At 36.7% G+C, this 9,430-nt stretch overlaps 1 pseudogene; it reads right to left on the bottom strand.

The window, feature by feature from the left end:
• Positions 1-8,165: 8,165 nt before the first annotated feature.
• LOC122323866 lies at positions 8,166-8,913 on the bottom strand (annotated as a pseudogene).
• Between the last annotated feature and the right edge of the window lie 517 nt (positions 8,914-9,430).

Here is a 9,430-nt window from a genome sequence, read left to right as displayed (position 1 = left end):
CTAACGTCATTTTTATTCATGTACCACTAATATTTTTGCACTCGGTTTATCTTGAATAACGGGTTGGGCAAGCATAGACAACCATACATCAAGCAACAGGAGTCTTTTATGCAAGTGCAGTGCTTTAATTGGTTAACTGGCTATGCTTGATATAAGCATAGTTTTCAGATAAAATGGTCAACCAGATGGCTGCAAATGAAAGGTACCGCTTGCTGTACATCCAGACTCAGATCATCTTCTGATTCCTGATGCAGTCTTCACATGAGCTCAAGCGATGGGTACCAGAAAGGAAGCTCCTCGTAATTCATCCCCACGCTGCCGGTCATGGCGTGTGTCTTTCGCGAAATGCTTGGCCATGCTTGGGCTGCCATGCACATCTGAATGAAGTTTATCCAGTCTGGAGAACCCCGCTCACACCACTTAGCGCTGAGAACGGCCCACCAGCTCCTGAATGAACTGAGGATCTGGGACTGTAGCCCATCTGAGATAATGCTGGGAACAAGAAAACATCACTGGTTTTGTTTTTATTGTTTTCAAGAAATTTCTTATGCTCAATACCAAGGCTGACATTCAAGCAAAATACAAAATAAAAAAGGGTGAAAAATATGCTGAAATATTATTTACATTTGAATTACTTTTTTTCATATTTTGTTTTTAAATTTTTATTCATTTCTATTATGCAAAGCTATAACTAATACTCTAATGGCGCGCTACGGATCCTTTAGAATCATACTAATATGCTAATTTTTCTTTTTGCATTTCTAATGATGGAAATAGCTGCTACTTTTTTGTAGGAAGAAACCACTTTGATCCCCCACATATTCAGTCAGTATTCTTTGATGAAAAAGAAAAAAAAGTTTAAATAAACAGCATTTATTTGAAATCAAACCTTTTGTATGACATATATTTCCACTTTCCAAAAAATAATGAATCCATGCTTATTAAAACTACATTAATTCTCTTTGGGAATAACTAAACAAAACCCAGGAAAAGCTAACCTCTGGCTCTACATAAACCATGTTTTCCACTTATGTCACTCACCAGTAATCAGCCATGCACTTTCAGGCCTCATTCATATCTCTTTTTTTTTTTGTATAATGAATCTAAATCTTATTGCTCTAGATGAAATTTTTGGTCTGATTTGCTACTTTTTTTTGTACACACAAAACCAATGAGATATAAAAAAAAAGACACTGCATGATAAAGCCATAGTTTCTTTGAGGTTATTTTAAAGAGTAATACGTTTCATGATGTCTCAATTAAAATCAGCCCTGCACAAATAATGTATATATTATTAGATGAGAAATTAAACCCAAGAAGCCTGCAACCCGATCTTTTCTCTTTACTCCCTTTGACTGCTACATCATGTGTGTGTGTGTATTACTAAAGCTATTTCAGTTTCATTCAGTTTTTTTATTTATTTGTGTTTTTCTGATAATCTGACTAATTCCTATTATTTGTAATCTATTGTTGCAAAATCTTCTGGAACCATGAGACACTAAACATCTCTTTCTTTTGCAATTTTTAGAAGTGATTATGGATAAGCGGTTTATACATTTAATCAATTAATCATGATTTGAGGATACAAAACATATCAATGGTATGTGGAGCTGATCAAAACTGCTTGATAACTTACATTGGACCGGAGTTTTGCTATAGAACCAGCAAGAGTACAAAAAGTAACACTGGAGCTTAAGCAACAAAATGTGAAAAATCTGTATACATTTTTGTAGCAGGCAAATAAAAACATGAAACTAAGAGTTTTGTTTTTTTCTCAAGAAACTACAACAATGTATATCGTTTAATCAAGTCATAAGTAATTTGAAAGTCATTTTTATATTATCCAGAATTAATGTGGAGAAACAGTATACTGCTTTAAAAGTTTTGGGGTTTTGTTATCATCGCAATGAATAAATAAATGCCAAATGCATGAAGCTGTTCTTCTGAATTTTCTATTCATCAAAGAATACTGAAAAAATCCATTACTTCTACAAAAAATATAAAGAAAGAAGACACCAGAAAGCATTATTTCTGAAGAATGTATGATACTGAGGAAATACACACAAAATTAAGTAAAATCCATAATTACAATTTGATAAAAATCACTCAATATTTTTTTTTCAATATTTTTTATTTTTGTTTGTCAGAAATATGATATATATATATATATATATATATATATATATATATATATATATACACACATATATATATATATATATCTATATACACACACATTATATTTATAAATGCAACATACAGTTAATGGAGTGGAAAGAAATATTTATGGCCAGTGAATTTGTCTCACCACTGCTGGAACAAGTACACATTGTAACCTGAATACAGGCAAGGGAACTTAGTGAATGTTGTCGTGTAAGAGTGTGAATAACATGATGGACCTTTTACTGCAAATGTGTGTTATATCTTGGGTCCGTCTTGACGACCTCAGTCTACTTCCACTCTGGTGCATCTCATTGCTGTTAAGCCGAGTCCGGATCGGTCACGGCCGAACTGCTGAGACATCGCTTCTCCACTGCTCACAGAAATATCTGCTGAAGCGCAGAAACCAAATACATCTACACGCCCACGCTTGGTTTTGTCAAACATATCTTCGCAAATGAAAACAAAGCACTGAGTCTGTTTCAGCTTCCCTTGGGTAATTTGAGAACTAAATCAAATGAATGCATTGCTTTAAGTGACACAGCAGCATTCTGTTATTTAGTGAAATAGAGATACAAGTGATCCATTTGAAAATACGCTGACATTGTCAGGAGGGTTGTGTTAATAAATGGCAGCACTCACTGAGCATCATCATGGCAGGTTTCTGGCTATTGAATAAGGAGTTGTTGCTGAGGTTCAAGAGTGCTTGCTCTGGTTCTTTTGCATTAATGTAGCCACTACTGATCTGTATCCACAGATGAAAACCACTGGTAGGAATTTTCGGGTCACACACTGGGTGGAGATGCTACCTAGAACATGAAAAACAGACTTTGCATTAATGAGTTGGATGCAAATGTGGTTACTGTCTTTACTTCCTGTTGATATGAGGATGATCTAGCCAGTTCAAAATAAATCATTTAGCCTATAGTTAACTACAGGTCTAATTAGTATTTAGGAAATGCAAGAACCATGTCAACCTTAAACAGTGGAACGATTGTCTTTTACAGACCAAAAATATTTAAAGGCAGATAGTTATATTCAAAAACATGAATATATACATGTATACATATTTATTTTTTGCATAACTAAATTGTTCAATACAGTATTTAGTACAAATTCACGCTAGGGAAGCAAATTCACCAAACTACAGAAAAAAAAATAAGAGCAATCGGATACTTAAAAATTACTTGGAAAAAGTTGAGAGCTGATTCAAAGTACTGATGTAAACTATAATATATTAATTTATCAATTTTATTAGCTTTTAGTTTTAGCTATTTTAGTATTTCAACCGAAACTAAAAAGAAAATTTGAGCAGTTGTAATGTTTATTTTAAATCTCTTTATGGTTTTTACTTTGGTTAATTAGATAATAACCACTTGTGTATACAGCAGTCGATTGAATTAGTTAATATATATTGACATACGTGGTTTCTCCATTACGAATGGAGCGCTTTTAGATACAAGCGCAGCACATAAACGCGCCAAAGATAGCCGCGAAATGACAGCCGAGATGATGGTGATGAAAAGTACATGGGCAGTGCTACAGGCCAGTTTTAGAAATACGCTGAAAATGGGTTCAATGTGAATAAGCGCGGGCTGGGTCGGCGACAAAGGTCACTCGATCCTGCAAGAGGGACGAGAATAAGTTGTGCAAATTTGTTGAAGCGCAGAGCGGTCACTGTATCCCCTTGGGAGGGATAAGCACTGGTCTGGGAGGGACAGCCTTTGAATCTGATGTAGCCTTTCCCACTGGTGATACATTAGCAGAATACTTACCGACATAAACGCTGGAGGGACACACAGAGCGCCAACCCTTCGCTTCAGAATTACTACACTCATCACTCCTGACCCCTCCCGCGGCATATTCTGCACGGATCAGCACCAAGCTGGCTTCTGCCATCCTGGGCGCGTGATCAGCATCAGTCACCCGGAACGAGGGGCGCGCATGACACAGCCGCAGCGCAGGAGAGGATCTGGCGACCTTGTCTGCAGCACCTTCATAAATTTCTATCTTCTCGTATTTTATTCATACAGCCCTCGGCCACCGCGTCACTGATGGAACGGCAGAGCGCTCACGCTGTCTTAGCTACCAACCCTGACACTCCAGACATCATCAGCGTCAAACTAGCCTGGCTGGGTGCTGACTACAGTCCCCTCTGACCATGTGGAAGAGATTTACCTGCTGGACCAGACATCTACTACGATAAAGAGCAGATGTATGTGAAGTTGTGGAAAACATTTTTGATTAAAAAAAACAAAAAAATAAACACACCTATCAAACACCTTTCCCCTATTCTACCTCTATTTTCCAAATACACAATCACATTTCCCATGAGACTGACATCATCTATTTGTGCTGTTACATAAATGAAACATTTTAACAGGCTACACTGCTGCCTAAAAATGTGTATTTTTTGATACTTAAAATCAAATCTAGAAATTTCTTACACATTTTGTTGCATTTTTTTTCCAATGCCGCTTAGGTAACTTTATTTATTTCTTTATTTTTAATTCCATTTAGTGATTACATATACAAAGGTCGGTCATACATCAAAAATACCAACACTTAAAATAACCAATACTACACACACACACACACACACACTTAGCCTACATTTATACTCCAATATGATACTCCAGCCAAGGAAAATGTAAAACAGGAGCCTACGCCTCTGACCCGCAGGTGCCACCTGCTGATCATACGGTCCTCCCTGAGGTTACACAAGGTCTTATGAGCCTCCCGTGAAGGACTACACCTGGAGCTTGGCCCCCACCGCACATGTCCTCTTGGACCAGGCCCCGACCATAAGACCTGTGCATGGATCCCTCCACCATAATTGTTGACCTGGAGGGCACCACCATAAGGTGAGAACTACTTACTGTCCAACAGCCCAAGGACCACTCTCCTCCACACGGCAGCCTCCTGGAGGCGGGTGGTGTCGGGAGCGCCTGGCCTGGATAACCTTTAAAAACAAGTAATGAAAAGGGTGGATTGCAACAGACAGGAGTAACTTAAAAAGCTGAACTGCACTGAAACACCAACAGAGAAGGCTAGCAGATGTGGGTTAAAATGGCATAAAATAAAAAGCAAATATACTCACACAAAAATAATTGAAAGTTGAGGTTATTTACTAAAAATTTAATTTGGTCACCATTTACTTGTCCTCACGTTTTTATTTTTAAAATTATATTGATTTTATTTTATTATTTAGAATATTAATACAGAACATACTGTAGACAGAATTATGTATTTAATCAAGATGCACTTGCACAATTTTTTCTTCCATTCAATGAAGTGATTGGAGACTGTATCAGTCTCCTCTTTTTGTTTTCACGAAGGTTTGTAAAACAACATGATACTTGCAAAAGTCAGACTTTTATTATTATTGTATTGTATTGTAATTTTACACCAACGTAGATACTGCCTCTGAAACAACGGGGGTGAATTTTATAGTAAAGGTAGGGTACATCTAAATGACACGTCTCTATATCGTCGTCTCTGTTGTATGACATTATATAAATAATAAGATGTACGACATATGGTCTTTAATACATTATAAACGTAACTGAACAGCACTCTCTCATTATACATACAATCTCTTACATTAGCTACAAGACTAACCGACTAGCCCTGAAAGAGCGTTCAACAAAGTTACATACATAGAATCATGATAATGAATCACAGTTTCCCTGTGCACGAACAGTACAAGTTTATACCGCAACACAGATGTGAGGAAAATCATATGAACTATACAAAAACGTTTTAAAAAACAAAATATCTAAACCCGGAAGACAGTAGACTTTTTACCTGTCCGTATTGATAACTCATTCCGCGGAGAACCCCCGGCAAATGGAGCGATTCTGTTGTTTTTATTAAGACCCGCCCCTGAAGCTGATTGGTGCACGTTTTCTTCACGTTTGTCAAAAGGCACCTGTTTGACTGGTTAAAACGTGGAAAATTGCTCTTATGGAGTCACTCTGTTGATGTGGAAAGTTTTGTTTTATAAACCATATTTGGAGGATGATGGAGTTGTTGTATTGTGGTAAGAACGATATTTATGACATTGTTAATGGAGTGGTTGAGGATGTGGATGATGTAACATTTGTTTCTAAACATGAGAGACTGGGGCTGTTTTTTTTTTTTTTTTTTTTTTTCATGTCCATATCTGAACAGACGCACGTACTAAGATAGTGTACAAAAACTGAACATTTCTATCGTTACTGGAAAGAGAGAGAATGACACTAAGGTCCTGTGACATTCTGTGGTATTCCAAAAGTTATTATTATTATCATCAAAGTGTTGGACACTTTACTTACAAAAAAAGAAAGTAATTATAGTTAGTCACTTCTCATAAGTAGTAACTGGCAATTAGAAACTGAGTTTACATCACTAGAGTCTAATTACACCAGGAAAATAACTATTTTAAATGTGTCAAAATAAGCTTAGATGTCCGAATATAAATATGTTAAATTAACAAAAGGGCTAACTAAATAGAATAAATAAAACACACTAATCTGCATACTATTTTAATGTTTCCTGTGAGATACGCCTGTCCAATTCAATATATTATTATAAATATTATCAACTCTATAGCATTATAATATGATATTTAAATTTAGCATTAAAATGATAGATTTAGTTAATTAGGGCTAGTAAAAAAACATATTTAATAAACTAAGCTTAGTCATCAGAAATATGTTTTTTTACTAGCCTTCTTTTTAGGAACTTAATTGGTATTGCTTGTTTGTCAATTCAGCGTTTCTATAAAAAAAAAAAAAAAGGAGGGAAAGCGAAAAATAATTATGATAAACAAACAAAATTGTAATTACTTAATACTACTAATAACAATACAAACGGATTAGGAATAATGAGCTGCTGGGTTCATGAATATTAATCTTATACTTCGCTCAAATTGATTTACTGAAATTAAACGGCAGTAGGTGAGCGCCGGCTAGTAAGCTTTAGTCCCGGCCAAAGCAGGCAAACAGATGTCATCAGAAAAGCCGAGGTGTGTTTGATTTAAAGCCGACGCCGCAGCCGATCGATAGGTGTGACATCAAAGCACCGCAGAGAACGTTTGACAGCCGATGGTTCCATATGGCCGTATATAAATATCGCTCGCGGTATTTGCTTTGATGTCACGCGCGATCGGTGGATCAGCGCCGCTTAAAATCGAACACACCTCCGTTGTAGCTGAAGGATGGGACGTTTTCATATTTGGATTAAAGATTACGAAGGCAAAGCATTTTTTTAATAGATCGATTTGCACGGATGTGCTGTTCACTCACAAAAATGTGAGCTAACCGGGAGTATTTCTGTTTTTAATTAAAGCGCCGTCGGTTTGGGTAATAACAGCGAAAAACGCTGACGATATTTGCTAAAAACTGAATGCTGGCTGTAATGCTGCAGTGAATACAGTAACAGGTAATTAAGTAGCCTACACACTCTGACTGGTTGCCTTATCAACACTTTTTGAAGTTTCCGCGACATTAATGCGTATCTGAAGTAATTCATTTCCCACGAATTTGAACGACAAACCACAAGAAACAGGTGAATAAAGACTTTGTTATTTCAAGAAATGTAATGCATTTTGTCCTATTTATTTTTCTCTCATGTTCCGTGAGAGCGGAGAGTCTCAAGTTTTCTCTTCATCTGTTTTCTGAATGTTTCTTCACCTATTTGCTGTATAATTGTGTGTGTTGTGACTATGGTCATCCCAATCCCAGACCCTGTTGCAATATTATCCTTTTCGTCACAATCCAAAACTAGTTTTATTTTGAAAATAATGTATTTATTTAATTCACAGTATGTTTTTTGTATATTCAATTAGATTAGATATAATTTTACATTTTGTCGTTACAACATTCTCACCAGATTTTATAGGGCATTTTGTCACGTTTCCACTTCCATTCCTTTGGGGTTAATAAAGAAAAAGTATACATTATAATAAAAAAAAAAAAATCACATTTGTAGACAAAATCTAAACACTGGAACCACATCTGTATTTACAAAAACTCCTGCTCAAAGAGTGCATGTCGCTGTGGTTTCAGGTGGAGTGAGACCACCGGACCAACCCCTCTATAGCGTTCTTTCTGTTTGCACAGGCCCTTCAAAACTTTCTTGGTAATGAGGTATAGTATCTCACAGATGCACAAAAATATATACATAGCAGAGGTGACCACCATAAACCAGGTAAAAGATTTTTCTTCTCTGTAGGACGGGAGTTATAGCAGTTCACCGTATTTGGACAAGGTTCCTCAGAGCATTTGACGACTCTTGGCATGTTGGGAATCATAAACGAGGTGCAGAATATAGAGAAAGCCCACATCAAAGCTTGGCCTTGAACACGAGGCTGAGTATGTGGGTGTACCCACAGGGCTCCACGCTTCTTCCCTGGATCGGGCGTAGACAGTGGGGTACCCTTGTGGGCAGAGTACCTCCTATTTTTATTTCACGATACTTGGCGTGAGCCTACCACCAGCAGAGGCGGGCAAGTGACAAAGATCATCTGAAGAGAGCCAAAGACGGATGCATGCGAGATGGGGAAGAACTGATCGTAGCAGACGTGGAGTACAGCCTATCTGGGTGGTGTTCGCAGATGAATTCTAGATGCTCGTCAGACCACACCCTGTGGAACAGCCACCACAAACACCAGGATACGGAAGATAAACACACTTCGATTAGCTCAGAGGCGTACGCCTATGGTGGAGTACTTGTTTACCCACCAATCAGGAGTTCTAGGTGCAACCAGTTTCATGTCCGCCACCACAAACAGGCGTCTCTTTTATACCAGGCAAATCCTAAAAAAAGATATTATAATGGCATCACATGAATACTATATAAAAGCAGTTACTATATAAAAGCAGCTTTAAGATGCTAAAGCTGTTTTTGAGGCTTTTTATTTTTGTTTTGATTCAGTGCAGTGCTTCCAATATCAACAAACTATTTTATCTGCCCACCTAATTACACGATTAATAAATAAAGGCAAGTTAATTATTTGCTGTCACGTTTGTATTCAGCTTTCACACTTGTACTTATCATTATAAAGTGTCTTTTACAACATTGTCAAACCACTATCGACTAACCAAATTAGACTGACATTCTATTACTGACAGTTCACTTGTCTTTTTGCTACAAATTTTTGCTGTGGTATATCGGAAAGTGTTCTTTAAATAAGTAAAGCACCATTTTGTGAATCCTAAAATGATACTTTAACTCAAAATAATTTATTTAATGCAAAAAAATATAATAATAATAATAATAATAATAA

This window comes from Puntigrus tetrazona, chromosome 19 (genome assembly GCF_018831695.1).
Source record: "Puntigrus tetrazona isolate hp1 chromosome 19, ASM1883169v1, whole genome shotgun sequence".
Taxonomy (NCBI): Eukaryota; Metazoa; Chordata; class Actinopteri; order Cypriniformes; family Cyprinidae; genus Puntigrus; species Puntigrus tetrazona.
This window is presented reverse-complemented; position numbering and strand designations above follow the sequence as displayed.